Source organism: Rhopalosiphum maidis, chromosome 1 (genome assembly GCF_003676215.2).
Source record: "Rhopalosiphum maidis isolate BTI-1 chromosome 1, ASM367621v3, whole genome shotgun sequence".
NCBI classification, from domain to species: domain Eukaryota; kingdom Metazoa; phylum Arthropoda; class Insecta; order Hemiptera; family Aphididae; genus Rhopalosiphum; species Rhopalosiphum maidis.
This window is the reverse complement of record NC_040877.1, coordinates 931,348-948,185: the sequence shown is the minus strand read 5'-3', so window position 1 is coordinate 948,185 and position 16,838 is coordinate 931,348. Positions and strand designations below refer to the sequence as shown.

The 16,838-nt window shown below is 32.2% G+C and overlaps 1 long non-coding RNA gene across 1 annotated transcript; it reads right to left on the bottom strand.

Moving 5' to 3' along the window:
- Window positions 1-687: 687 nt before the first annotated feature.
- LOC113549108 lies at window positions 688-3,867 on the bottom strand. Its single transcript, XR_003404911.1, has 3 exons — window positions 3,755-3,867; window positions 3,211-3,448; window positions 688-1,701 (listed from the first exon to the last, which is right to left on the bottom strand). It is a non-coding gene; the product is annotated as an uncharacterized LOC113549108 (long non-coding RNA).
- Window positions 3,868-16,838: the final 12,971 nt, after the last annotated feature.

The following is a 16,838-nucleotide window of genomic DNA, read 5'->3' as shown; positions in this document are numbered from 1 at the left end:
ATAGTATCCACTTATTTGGGACACCACATAAAAGGGAAAGATTGGCCTAGTCCGGACATGTATCGGTTTGTTAGTTATTCGGTTAATATGCCAAATATGTCCCAATTAAGCGGATTATACTGTATATAGATATTATATTAAAATGCAATATTATAACCAGTACACGCAACACTAACGAAAATAATAATAATTTATGTACACATGCAGATTGTTAATCACCGAAAGCAACCAATTATAACATATCATGACAGTGAGGCTAGTGGCAATGGTGAAATGGACAGCGGACAGTAGTACTGCGAGTCAGACAGCGGACAGCGGTAAAAGATTAATATTAGATGCGCGTTCGAGTGATTTGGTTGGAATATAACTTTCAGCTGTGCCGATTAAGAATATCCGGTTACGATGTTGATGCGTGGACATCGACGGCGACCGGATGCAGACATTATATTATAGACATATATTAAAGACATATCTTTAACCGTTAACATAACTGACGAGGCGATAATTATTATCCATTACCAGAACCTGTGCGATGCTCTACTTGCTGCCTCGTATTTTCTGTTATCGGATATCGATGTCCGAGTTATGTCGCCGGTGATAACCGAATCCGCAGCACTTTAATCGCATGTTAATCACCACTGTCTACGCGCACAATAACATCACACACCGCATCTGTTTGCCGTCTGTTACAATCGTTACGCACAGTAAAAAAAAAAAAAAAAACGTTCGCAATATTCTTCCACCTCCGACCGGCCAAGACTTTAGAGAATATTATATTTCGAGGTGACTATGCCATATACTAAATATTCTTTTTAACCTTGTCCCGTCCGCGTACACTGTGTTATGCCATAAATAATTCGTAGTTTCAGTTATATCTAATTTTCGTTAGTCATAATTTGTTGTATATGTATTTAATAAGATAAAGCACTCGGAGAGTACCTTAAGTAAAGAATGGTAAAACAAACGACTCAATGTAATAGCGAGTTAAGCAATGTCTCGACTCCGGATACTACCAAAATACATAAGTCATGAGGATATATTTTATAAACTTAGTGTTGTATAATATCGAAAGAACGATCGCATAATAAAACATTATTATTAGAATTAATATTCAGAATAAAGTATAAACATGGTACGACATTCTACACAAATTTTCTAAAACTTAGAGATGACGGCGAATACAATTTATATGATTTTTAAATCGTTAATATATTAGTCATAAGTACCTAGCCTTGTTACTTAGATTTAATTAAATCATAATATCAATACAATCATCAAAAGTATTTAATTTATAATGTTTGTCTTATCACTATACTTATCGTCGAAAAGACAAAAAAAACGAGACAAATAACGTAATACAGCGTCGTGGTGTGCGAGCCCACCGCGTTAGTCGCCTAGTGACGGGCAATTTTCGCAGCGATCGTCAATTCACCGAAGTACACCATGTGCAGGAGAGATTTGGATCGGTTCTTATTATTATAGACCGTCGCCTCGACCCGACGGACCGTCACCACCAACGAATTATTGCCGGTGTATCATGATTGCTGATGACATGTGTGTGCGTCTCGACCCGTTGTTGTCTCCGAATGAAGAATCAGTACGACGTGTCGAAAACGATCAATAACCTGCCGGTGGCATTCACAAAAATTCAGGATCACGAGACTTGCACAAGCACACTGTAGTTGGTTGACAGTTGTTCGACTGTTTATTAAGTTATAACATATTATAATATTGTAAATTGAATCAACAATCTGCTTATTTTTTTAATATTGCGTGTTATATAATCATATAAATGTTACATTGTCACAAAAATAATATACCGTGTACTTGCGAGTAATCGAAATACTTGGTATTGTGCTATTACTTACCTGTGTGATTTACGAGAATTATGATATAGTAACTCAAAAAAGTTGAAGAGGTCCCTGAGTAAGATTAGTGAGCTCTGGTGTATGCTTAGTTAGTAGGTAGGTGTATTTATGTCAATTATATAATTTAGGTACCTACTTATGCGATTTAAAATGTTTCAATGTACGTATAGTTCAATTGAAAGAAGTGAAATATTATAATTAAAAATAAAACACTTAAAATTACAGTACAAATCAAAGTCGTCCTTTAAAAATATTATACCTATACTGGCCGATTAGGATGATAAACGTAGGTACATGCTGGCTAGTATTATAAACATCGCAATAACTGTCGCATGGAAAATGTTCGAAATTCTCGGTGCCTATGACGGAAGAAATTTATTTCGAGTTTATTTTCATTTCAACAGTCCTAGACGTTTAATATTATCAACTACATTTTCTCCACATTAAGCCACATATTAATATTAATATTAATGTACCTGTCTTATAAAATTCAACTTAATTAATAACGGCTTTAGCATCATCTATGTTGATCTACTCAATTGGTAAGTGTTATGAACATTATTCAAAGCATGATGGCACTATGCACGCAGAACAACAGCTGCAGTAGATCCGACGTACATCACACATTGTTCGGAGATATAGCAATTATAGAAGTCTTAAAAATTTTCATGAGCTAACCAGAAGACGTCATTATGGAAACACCGGAGATTGTGGAGTTGGTCAACAAAGAAAAATTATTTTGAGCTATTTGCAAGAGATATTTAAAAAGAATTGGCTCTGAAATAGGTTCAATAGTTAGTAGCTCAAACTACCGAGGAGAACTCTACTTGTAAGAATATACCCGAAAACAATTTGAAACCAATGAAAAAAATATACAACTAGATATAGGTATTAAAAAGCGTAGTACTGTCGCAGCAGTTCAAAGGGACTGATTGTACAGGAATATGTAAAAAGTCAGAAAAATCAATATTCTGTTTCCTAGGGCCGCAATTATTTACGTATTTATGTTACGGAAAAAGCAAAAAGTCGGGCATTGTGCACTTCGACCGATTGTATACAGTGACCAATTTGATTTGAGCATCGTAGCACTGTAGGTTAAATATTGATTATATTAAAAATTAAATAAAAAATCTTACAAGGTACTTAAATAATCATAATAAAACCTAAAATAGACGCTATACATATAAAATATTTTTATAATCGTTTGATTAAACGTATTATTATTTTCTACAGTTATTATGTACTATAACACACGAAATATTGTCGTTGTCTAGTCTAGGCATACGCTCCCCCTATTGGACAGGGACGACATTTAATGACAGCGATGGGCTGGAGTGCTTACCGACGAGTGACGACTATGTCGATCGAGGACAGACGGCAGTGATCACGTGTATGGACGACATTGACATATATACAATATGAGCTTCAACGGAAACCGTCGCAAATATCACGAACAAAATCATCTCGAGCTCAACGAGTTGAAACACTGCGACAACTGTACCCGCGACCACTGCCGAGGAAGCATCTTCACAGTTCTCATCGTATCAGCTGCGTCGCGTTCCGTCGTCGTCCACGTTCAACTGAAAAAGATCCACCGCTTAACTGAATTATAGGTCACATCGTTGTTGAAATCAGTGATGGTTCAGACATTTTTTCTAAGTCGAGTTTGGTACCAGATGCTTATAAGACATGTAATAAATGATGCGAGTACATGTCTTAACATTTTTAAACTTATTATACGTACACATTTAATTAAACCCAAAATAAAGTAATAATAATATTAACAATATATTTAATTTATTTTAATTGTATCTATAAATATTGATACAACAGCTTTATGTAAGGGGCAAGCCGTGGTGGGTAGATGGCATAATTGTTTATATTACCAGGTAATATTGTCTGCTCACGGCCGATCGATTGTGGCTAGTGGTTACTGCTGGTCGTCTTGAAACAGTACTGCACTAGCTGTGCGGTGATAGTGGACTGTAATTCATATAGATTTTATGAAAAACAGAATGGAAGGAGAATATGGAGTATAAAAAATATTATAAACAGTATATCAAAGTAAAAAAAGTATTGAGAATGGCGGGATAGATAATCAACTCCGACAGTAAAATCAAAATAATAATACGTAGTCGTGATACGATGTATTGATAATGATTAATCAATTATGAAAACTATTCAAAACTAAATGATAATAACAATTTACAATAATATGATAATATTCTTAACGCGTTAGGTTAGTAATTTTGTATTATCAATATAAGGTCGATTTGCACTCAAGTATTTTTTGTATTATAGGTTTTATGAATTATTTACATGTAAGGTGTGGCAAAATCTAAGTTTGATAGGTGTGTTTAAACACTTGAGCCGGGCCTGATTGGACTTTGGTTATTAAAGGTTATCTAGATCGAACTACAAACGGGTTCAATAAGCAGTGCAGTTATATATAATATTATGTCATAACACAATTTCTTATAATTATATTAAATATTTAATATTTAATAATATATGTATAATAATGAATGAATAAACATTGATAATATATCAATTATATAGTTTACGGAAACAATGACTAAAAATAAAAATAAATTAGTTCTCACATAAATAGTAAAATGGCGTTTTATCGACTTATATATTTGCATAGGTACGTAAGATAAAATGATTTCCAGTATACATGATGTTTATATAATATGCATGAATTCTGCAGTATAATATAATTTTAGTTCAAACATATTAATTGGTGACACCTGTTATATTGCGACGTATAAAACCTTCAAGTGAAGGTGCATCGATTGAATATCGTGATACCGCAGTGCAGACCAACTTTTACACGTCGTAGACGCTCTACATTATTACCTATAAAATAGAATACAACATATTAGTAGTGTAAAAAGTTTGGTGTCCCAAAGTGAAACATGAACGATATGTGGTTGGTTGAATTAAGAATAATATTATAATACGGTGAATTGATAAATCTCTGTAAACACGAATTATTATTGTATTATTGTATTATATTCCACGAATGTATTATATAATATATGACTCATATAATATGAGTTATTAAATAAAAAGATAAAGTAAAAGAATAATCACAAACTCGTCTATGTCATATACATATTAGGTTAAAAAATTAAATATCGTTGGTATTTTTTCAAAATTTAAATAGTTTGCTAAATAAACAAAAAACAACGACGTCAAAACACATTCGCGTTGTCATGATGTTATATTTTCCTTGCCTTTCAATCGATCGGAAATAACTTTTATTATATATTATACACAAGGTGGATATATATATATGATTATACATTTATCATTATATAGTCCGTGGGATTCATCCGGCTTAGGAACGCGTATGTATAATTTATTAAACTCAAAGACTTATATGCAGTACTACAAAAGTAAAAATTTGTTAAGTTTATTTAGGTATTATAGGTATTCTATAAAATGTTTACATGTACCTAATAGTTCAATCGAATGAAACAAAATATTATAATTAAAACATAAAACACCTAAAAATGTTCAACTACCACTCGTTCAAGATGCTGTAGTATGCGATGACGTGGACTGCCCGGTGGAGATAGAGAAGTTGTGCGAGGAAGTGAGCGTCCTGGCAGGTTTGCCTGATAAGCACGCGGCAGTGACAATCATAAGCGTTAACTTACTACCCCGTAGGAGGCGATTTGCATCTACGTGGAACCGGATTAGCCCCGCTTTATGTTTATGCTGTTGCATGTTACGGCGTCCGCAGACACCACTCCTACCCGCACCCAAGTAGATGTCGGCAGAACATCGGACAAGAAATTGGGTAAGGGGGGGGGTGATACGAGACAGAGCACGCTTTCAGATCAATCGTGGTCGGGGGGCCAATTCTTGATATCGTGATAAACTTTGTCGCATGCGATATATATTGTTATTGAGATTTTGTTGTATTTTTTTCCGGATTTCAGTTAATTTTTTATTATTATATATTGTTATAAATTATGATTTATTTATTATTTAAATTTTTGTAAATTTGAATTTTTTGGCTACGGGCTCATACCAGTCTCCTATTGGTAATAGCCGATTTATGGCTCTATCACAACCAACAGTATCCCGTTGCATAACCGAGGTTATGGTTACAGTTAACCTACCCGAAATATTTAACCTTTGAGTTAAATTTCCAAAAAAATGTTAATGAACTTTATTTTTTTTTTTTTTCGGCAAATTTGAGAATATTTATAATAATTTTGTACTATCTAGATTTTACAGAGATAAAGGATTTCTAAGGATTTCTAGGATTGTGATTCTGAGTTAAAGATATTGAATGTTAATGCACTATTCCCGGGCAGTACTCATGATATACTACCCGAGCACGTTAGGTTAGGTTAGGTTTAAGCGGATTAAACGCTCCGCATTACGTTTTTGCTGCTGCGTGTGTTGAGACGGTGTGCACAGTCATTACCCCTCCAATACCACCGAAGACGTCGTTGGGACGACGGCGACAAAATCAGGTAAAGTGGTGGGTGGGGATAATACGGATGACAGACACGGCCGACTACGGGACACGCAAGTAGCGATGTGAGAGCATACCTCTCCTTTTCGTCGCTAGGCGAACTGAAGCCGGCCGGGTCGCGTCCTTCCGGTGGTCGCCGATTTATCATCACTCGCCCTGTGTCGTCTTGGTCTTCGTCGATGGTCGAAGACTCGTCTTCTGTACCACTGTCTGACTCGCGCATAACATTGCGCACTAGCCGCTCGCCGTCAACCATCACTCCCCAGCCGAAGCTGTCAAATTGTTTTTTTGCACCGAATAGCCATCTCGTATCCCACCTGCTGCCTAATTTCGTGTCGTCCTGTCAATGTTTTTTTCCTTTTTTTGTTATTATTGTTATTATCCTTGTTCAAATTTTCAATTTTATTTCATTTATAAAATGTATTATTATACCAACTGTTAGTCAATATGGCAAATTTTTTTCTGAAAATAATTTTTTGTTTCAAACATTTACACCGTTTTTTCATAATAATATGTATTACATAATTAATAGCTCTTACAGCAAGTTTTTTCATGTTCGGCAAGTATTATCTTTCTTATTACTTGTTAGATCATTAACATATATCTTGATTTGTTATTAAAATATAAATAAAATGAAAATTATGTTTACACAATGAATTACTGTATTTTTTATTTATGAGAATATTATATCCATTATTAAACATTAAAGACTTTTAAAAACTTATAAAATGTTCAAATCATATTACAAGAGATATTTAAAAGAAGGTAGATTATAGTCCAGGTTCAAAAATTAGTAGTTAGAACCATCGAGAATATTACTACTTGCAAAGTTACACTGGAAAATATATATTTGTTTTAGCGTACTTAGGTGTTTAATATTTTAATTTTCGACATCTTTTTGATATAGAAAGAAATTCTAACAGTACCATTTGCAAACTACATTGTTTTCAGAGGCATCGCAAGTACAATTTCATGTTAAAAACACCTAAATATAGTTTTTTTGGTTGAAAAGCGCCAAAAAACGACAGTTGTCGTTACCTATGTATGCGGTATACAGTCTCGCTCTTACTATACCGTTGTTTATGACGTTTCATGACCATCATGAGCAATCGATCGCATTGTACGGTAACGATTAATTGTCGGGCTGTCGTATATCAGTAACAATTGCCATAACTGCTGTAATGGTGTCATCGAGGCAGCATCGCTATACACTACAGTACCGCTGACCACCGTGTCACCATCGCCACCGACCCGCGCGATTGTAGTGGCATACGTCACTCATTTTATTAAATATTCTAATTGCCTCCAAACTGTTCCGAACTGCTTGGATCAGCTCGGAACAGTTTTGCTCTTTCCGTGTGCATCCGGCCTAAAGGCGGGTGTCGTTGGGCTGTCTACCGTGCAGAGGGGTTCAACGCGTCCATCATCGAGCGTGCGACACCCGTAAACTCGTTACACGATGGGGTGCCGGAGAACGTGCGTTGATGAATTATCGCCAAACTCCATAGTGCCTCCTCATTTTCTTACCTTCCCTCCCACATCGCTACAGTCTTCCTATGCGACGTCTTCTACTGAGAACCACATTTTTTACCTACGTCGTTGATTCGTCAACTACTGTATCGTCGACAGTGACATATTGCAGCTTTGTATAATTACACGCTGTTTACGCCGTTATCAAAAAATACCATAATTTACACTTCGGATGATGCCGGCCGGTGCTATATCTCAGTCACCACATACACTGATAATAACTGATTATACGTATATTGTATGTGTACGTCACCGATTACTGGTGTAGCACACACACACAACACACATACACACACACACACACACACACATCGTCGCCTACCACAAACACAAACCGAATTTAGATATTATTATATATTTTACTCTCCGCCGCTTTAATATATAATTATGCAGTTATTTATTTCCCTATGATTTAGTATTATCGTACTGTTTTATATTGTAAATTTTGTATTTTATTTTTTAATTTATTACCTAAACAAGGCTTTATAGCTTATCATACTGTCGTAATCTCTAGCGATACCAAGAAACCACCTGAAACAAATATTGAAATATCAAACATCTGTAGTGTGTGTTGAACCGTGTGCCCATGTGCATATACGTGTCATCGTGTCCGTCTCCACAAAATAAATAAATTATTAAGTTATATAAAAAGTGTGTAAGCTTAATACATTAATAAAAAAAACTTATACAGTCCACTAAAACCGACCGCAACAACAATTTACAATGATATGATTAATATACTTAAAAGGTTAGGTTAATGATTATCTTATATCAATAATATAATATTATGGGTAATGTCGATTTGCACTAATTTTAGTTTCATTGCACTCAAGCAAGACTTAAACGGTAAGCCCACGCATAGGACGGCATTTAAAATTTTTGTATTATATATTTTATGAAGGATTTACATGTAAAGTGCGTCAAAACTCAAGTTTGATACGTGTGTTTAGCACTTCAGCTGGGCCTGATTGCACTTCGGTTAATAAAGTTAATGAATGAACTGCACCCTTTAAAAAAACAAAGGTAAAGATCGAAATACACTCGGGTTTAAAAAGCAGTGAAGTTCTATATAATATTATGTCATAACACGGTATAATAAATAAAAAAATAATAATAAAGTAGTTAATTAGTTTCTTATATATATTAAAATAAAATTAATAACAAATATTATTTAACCAGAAAAATATTCTATTTATCATAAATTATAAAATTATAATAATACTAACTACTAAAGAACTATAAGTATCTAATAGGTATATAGCTAGAGGCGTAGTAATGGTATTGTGAAATGAACCTACGAATGTAATATTTTTATTCTATTGTCAAGATGCACAAAGCAACATATAATTGATAATATTACAATACCTATTATAATGCCTATTCAACATTTTATTGTATCTTCAAAAAGACATTTTTTTTCATTATACATTTTGAAATGTGTATGAATTTGTTTTTTTCTATATACTACGTGTGAACTTTCAACTAAATGATAAATCTAGGAATACGGATGTTAGCATCTCTGGACACTCAAAAAGGCTCAACGACTCAAGACACAAACACTTTAACGACCTGGTGCCATATAGTATAGTGTATCAGAACCACGGTAGAAGACATTGGTCAGCAGCAATCACAATCAAATTGATAGTGGGTAATTGACTGGTAACAGCATCCATTTGATTTGTATATAAGCATTACACAATTATTAATAGTTACAAAAAAAATATTGCAACTCACGTGACTTCACGTAATACTGTAGGATGGCGGTGTATCGAAACCGTACGTATATACACTATAAGCAGCTAGTGGTACTTAACGGTGTTACGTGGACTTGGTATAAGTGATCCACCAAAATTTTATGCTGCCTCGATTACACCATTACAGCAGTTATGGCAATCGTCACTGATTTAAGACAACTCGACAATTAATCGTTACGGAGTAATGCGACCGACTGCTTGATGGTGACAAAACGTCGCATTGCGCACACAATTGTAACGACAAACTGTTGAGAAGTTGCTTGCGGCGATCGAACAACCGGCGAAAAAGCTGGACAACAATGATAAAAATATTAAAAACGTACTGAAGCGTTTAGCACTGAGATGTCTCATCTAGAAAAATTGTAAAAGTAAAAAATAGAAATAAATCAAATATGTAAAATATGGGATTACGGAAACACACGAATAATGGATAACATGTTTTTGCGGTGGCACGACGGTACTGAACGATATCCAAATAATATATATAATATATTATATTATTATATACAACCTGACTGTGGCTGTGGCCTCACCGACCGGTAATTCGATTGGTAGTGCCGTTGACCACCGCAACGCTGACCTGTGAACAATTTTAGCAGCCTTTGTAACATGCTACTATCACTGTAATATTTCGTACTTTAGTCGGGCGGCAACTAAACCGCGCTTTCACCACCATGTTGCTAAAGTCTTTAGGTGGCCGAATAAAGTGCGTAGTTAACTTAAAATGGTATAATAAACTTACTTATTGCAGTGGCGCCATTTGTACCGAGCAGATGCATAATGTTCTCGATTAACGGTATACTACGACAAGTGTCAACTTAAAGTGCAGATAGTACAAAAAATTCAATTAGACGTTGTAATATGAGAGGAAGGTCCGACGGGCCCTTGTACAGGTTTCCAAGTTTTTAGAGTCATCGCGTGTACGCTTCCGTCTTAAAAATACGTAAATTTAGATTTTTTGGTGAAAAACGTCAAAAAATGAACAGGTGCTGTGGGCGGCCGTAATATAAAAAAATCTCTCGAATATTTCGTGTTTTTTTGAGCGTAAACCGTTTTAGGGACCCGTCTGACAATGCGTGTAAAGTTTCAGAGTCGAAAAATAAATCCTTCACCACGAAAACTTACAAAACATTATTTTTCAAAAAAGTGGTTTTTACCGTACTTAGGTGGTTTTTTGAGTAGGTTAAACATTGAATATATTAAAAATTAAAAAACAATCTTACCGGGTACTTAATAAATAATCTTAAAAAAATCTAAAATAAACGCTATATAAAATATTTTTATGACAGTTTTATTAAAACTAATATGATTATTATATTCTACAATTAATATGTACTATAATATACGAAATTTTCGTTATCTAGTCTATGCTCCTCGTATTGGACAGGGACGACGGGTGGTACGGCGATGAGCTCAAGCGCTTACTGTCGAATCGTCTACTGACGAGTGACGACTATGTCGATCGAGGACAGACGGCGGTGATCACGTGGATGGATGACGTATATACAATGTGAGCTTCAACGGAAACTGTCACAAATATTCACGAACAAACTCATCTTGAGCTCAACGAGTTTAAGCACTGCATCAACTGTAGCCACGACCACTGCGGAGGAAGCATCTTCACTGTTCTCATCGTAACGGCTGCGTCGCGTTCCGTTGTCGTCCAAGCTCAACGGATAAAGATCTGTCATCTTCTTCGTAGTCGACAAGCTGGCTTCAGAGCGGAAACCAAATATATTTGCGCCGGAAATACCAGACCATCCGTAATACAAACAGCGATTAGAATAGCAGCGACTACGATTGCGCTGTTCTACGCGCCTCTGTCCAGTTCTGAATTTTTTTTTAGCTCGATGACCTGTCTCGTCGATGTATACCGTTTACCGGGTCTGGATCCCGTTCCTCCTGCGACAGTGTTTGTTTAAATTTACCGTATAACTGAATTATAGGTCAGTGACGGTTTCGGTTTTCTACACCGAGTTTGGTACCAGGTACTTATAAAACATGCAATAAATGATGCACGTACATGTCTTAACATTTTTAAATTTATTCTTCGAACACATTATAATTAATTAAAAACAAATTAATAACAATAATATAATAACAATATATTTAATTTATTTTAATTTTATCTATAAATATCGATATAACAGATTTGTGTGAGGGGCAACCCGATGTGTCGATGGCGTAATATTTTGTCACTATGTAATATTGTCCGCACAGGGCCGATCGATTGTGGCTAGTGGTTACTTGTCTTGGAACAGTACTGGAACTAGCTGTGCGGTGAATGTTGACTGTAATTCATATAGTTTTTATGAGACACGGAATGGAAGGTGAATATGGAGTATAGAAAATATTATAAACAGTATACCGAAATAAAAAAAATGTATCGAGAATAGCGGGATAGATTAACAATCCCGACAGTTTGATCAAAATAATAATAAGTAGTCGTGATACAATGTATTGATTAGTGAATTATAAAAATTATTCAAAACTAAATGATAATAAAAATGTACAATAATATGATAATATACTTAAAAGGTTAGGTTAGTAATTATCTTATATCAATATTATGGGTACAAAAATGGGTCCGCAATAATTTTTGTCCATTTTGAAAGCGGTAAGTTGAGACCCGGATATAAAAAGGTACTAGGTAAGTTGGGTCCCAGCAAACCATTGGTGAAAATAAGTCTAAAATGTTAAAAACTTAAAACTTTAATATTTGTTAATAATTCTGTTACAATTTATAATATTACGTCATATTGCATATTATAATGGTACACCACCTGGACACCAATTATTTCTCGTTATATAATTATTTGTTTAAAATTTGTTAAATTTGAATCATTTAAGTTTTTACTTAAATATTAACAATTTTTTGATTATTATTATTTATACCACATATTGTACAATTCGACATACTTTATATTATTATTCAGCATACTAATATTAATAACATTTTTTACCAGGACACATTTTTTTGAATATTTATACCATTATTATTTATTTAGACCATGATATTAAAACCACATATACTTTAGTTTATATATTTTTTCCCGGGCCCATTTTACCGAGATAAGGTCATTTGGAACCCAATTTAACAATCCCAGAACTAGACTCATTTTTTAAAAAAGTAAAGATCGATCTACACTTGAGTTCAAATACAGTGCAGTTCTATATAATATTATGTCATAACACAGTTTCTTATAATTTTATTAAATAATATAAACTTGTAACGTACATTATATTATAGAAAATTAAAAAATATTAAAAATACAAATTAGTATGCTAATGATTTTATTTTAAGCGGAAGGCAAAATAATAGTGTTTTACAAAGTTTAAATTAACATTATTTTTTTGGACAATTGCGTTTAACCCAATTGCAATTCCATCATTATACATATTTTTACCCAAATACAATTCCACCGTTTTATTTAGGTAAAAAGTGCAATTCGTCTATCCCTAATACTATAAAAACGCTAATCAGCCAAACAAGAAAAAAGCTAGTATAAAGTATAACATTATGTATTAGAGTGGTAACGACCGAAAACGACAATACATAACGATATAACGAGTGGTAATTGATCAACAAAGATGACTTATCTTTAACGCGGAGCTCAGGCTCATGGCTTGACCTTGGGCAGAAACAGAAATAGATTTGATGTAGAACTGTAGATAGCTGATGGCTGTTGGATTTTCGAGGGGAAATGGCCCCGAAAGCACGTGAAACAGCACTTTTTACTATCACGAGTTGAGGAAAGTGGGTGCGTAGTCAGTACGAATAAGTGCCCACGGTTATAAGTCACAGACACTTTCAGCAAGTAAGATTACGGCTAATACAACCGAAAATGGTTGGCAAAGCTTGAGCATAACACATTAACAACATATGTCGGCGAGACTCGCGGTGGCACAGCGAAACCAGTCAGAACTGAGAGGCTGTGAGGGATGGAACATATATAAATACATATAAATATAATGAGTATAATTATAATAATAAATATAAGTTTTCAATTTGATTAGATTAAATGAATATTAAGATGCTAGAGTTAGGTTAGGTACTTAAAATAGTTCGGTTTGTTTACTTATTGATTTTATAAGAAATTTTATTTTAATTACCTTGCTTTTAACATCTAAAATAATTATGTTTTCAATTATTATTAAAAATATTAGATGTTGTGAAGAAAGTTTATTTAATAGCAATGAATAAGATTTGGTATCAATTCTATATTTATATGTAATATTCTAATATGTAAAGAATACTTAAAACCGGTCGTCGCAAAGGTTTTATTGACTATATAAGATTTAAAACCAAATTCGTCTTTGCAAATTAATTAAATTGATTATTATTTTTTTTTTTTAATTAAAGTTAAAATGTAATAACTAATTTAAATGATTGCTTTTATTTTTTAATGATAATTTTACAAATAGGTACACAGTTAGTGACTAGTGTTAATTATAATGAAATAAATAAATTTTTAACTGAGCTTTAAATAATTATTATATACTTTTTTTTATACATTTTACATTTTTTAAGCAAATTGGGAAAATATTGTTGGAATGTAAAGTAAGTACCTAAGTATAATATATAAATTATTATTTATACTTTTTTTTTTCAATATGTTGTCATGAATATTGTGAAGCGAAGATTATATCGGTATACAAATATTAATAATTCATAGGCACAACTTTTTATATACATTTTAATTTAGAATTTTAATTAGTATTCACTAATTTCCTTGAAAAATATTTTCTTACTGCCAAAAAAAATTCATTTATTGATGATTTAATTAAACAAATAACATAATTTTTTACTAGCCATACAATAAAAATATATCATATTATTACTCTCGAATAAATGTGTAAATTTGTTAATAGACAATGGGCGCAAGTGTTTTTTATTAGTATTTAGATTTTTGGACTTGTATTCATTATCAACATAGTTAAATCTTTGGTATATAAAGTGGCCAGATTAAAGTATTCCAGATCGGTCAACCGTACTTTTGGTAGCATATTTTGACTAAAGTCCAATTTTTACAATGCTACTAGTATAATACTATAGTTTTGTATCAGTAAACGAAGAACTAATTCATCGTAAATTGATATTTATTTATTTTATTTATATTATATTACTTAATTAATTTTAGATCAAAACTATTTTGGTGTTAAGTTATTAACTTCAATCTTCTATAACCATCATTATTTGTAATTGTAATATTATTTTTTGATCAATAAAATATTTACAATGAAAGCAGTTACTTTAAATATTTATTTATGACTTTTTTTAACTATGTAACTATGTTTACAGATCCAGTAAGAAGCTTTATAAGGAATGCGAAAACCATTAGAATGTCTTATACGTTATCGGTGTTATAATTTATATTACATATATCGGAAAAATAATATAAAATTTATTCTATACGTATAAAATAGTATGTACTTTTAATCAATATCACTGTATTAAATCTAAATTAATAAACTGTTATTTTTATTTTTAGAAGAAGATTGGGAAAGTCCAACAGTATTTTGTCATAAATACGTGAATCATGAATTAACATTAGGTAAGTATGAACAATTGTTATGCTGTCACAAATACACACATCACAGTTCAATTGAATTTTGTAAACTTGTTGTTTTCAGATTTAGAAAGTATAGAAAATTAAGGATAAGGATTGAGTGTTTTTTTTAAATAAAATAGTAAACGTTTTTTTTTATTTTACTTAGATATGTTTTTTGGATGAATACAAAAACTATTTTTCTTAATCAATTACACGTAATTGGTTTTGTGTATAAGTGTCATGCTATTTTATATGTATTGAATTTTGTTACTACAGTGACTAAATATACATCATTCTTGCCAGTGATCTAAACATTAATTTAAAATCTATTGGTGGCAAAAAATTTATACGGTTTATGGTTTATACCCAAAAGCATATCTATGATTTCTCGATGTTCCTTACAAGATAAATTTATTATCTAGTATTTATTATTTTTTATTTCCATAAAAATTGAGATGTATCTAGTCTGATTATTATGTCTTAATGCACTTATTGTTGATATTCTTTTAATAATAATAAATACCTATATTGTACATGAAAATTTAGTACTTTTTTATTACATTGCTATACAATGAAAATTATTAATAAATAAATACAATAAGATTACTAAAACGTTTAGCCCGTGTAGCACAACAATAATAATATTACGAGTATAATGCTTATTATTATGGTGAACTAATATAATACTACTATATCAATTATAATATAGATAATAAAATATTGTATTAAATTGTCAAATCATTAATGGCACTATATATACTTATTAGTAGTCAGTTATCTCAAAAAAAGTCGGTATGTAGGTAGCATCCTGACAAGTAAGAGCTATTATATTCATATTCTTCAAAAAATACGTACACAACAAGTCAACAACTATTAGAGTATAAATATTACAGGAACACTTTTGCAAATGACTTGTATATAATTTGTGATCAGCAAGTAACATACGAATGCAAACCATATAAGTATAAATGTAATAACGACATTTAAACATTTTAAACTGACTTCGCGGTACTGGTTTTGCCGCCTTATATTAACCTATATTTGATTTATCTCGGTGATGGTGGTCGTGGATCTGCTTCCATACATTCATCGTTGTACATCTCTCAACAACGCAACATTTTCTCTCTCTCTTTTCACCGTCGGTAACATTTTTCTACACTACAGTCCATTTTTCATCGTACTTAAATTATGTCTTATTTACTTTTGTGAGATTTGACTAGATTTTATAATAATTTTCGTAACTCCACTTCGATACAGCCAATAAGTGTGCATGATAAATTAGCATTGATTTAACTCGTTGTATAATTAATATAATTTCAGTTTTATTATGATTGTTATGATTGGATTTTGTGTTTTAAATAGATAAATATAAATAAAAGTGACGGAGCATTTTTTTTTTTTTTAAATTACTCTTATTAGTTAATATATTATTTAATATTTATATGTAAATGTTATTTATTAGTTTGTTACCATATTGGTGTACGCTTGTTTGGATACAGTTCAACACGATTCTAAATAATTTTGGTTGTTTTGACTTTTGATTTAGTTGTTTCGATATACAGCATAAACAAAATAAAATCCTATACATTTTTGAATAAATAATACATTTGTTTTTCTATAAATACTATGAGGTATAATT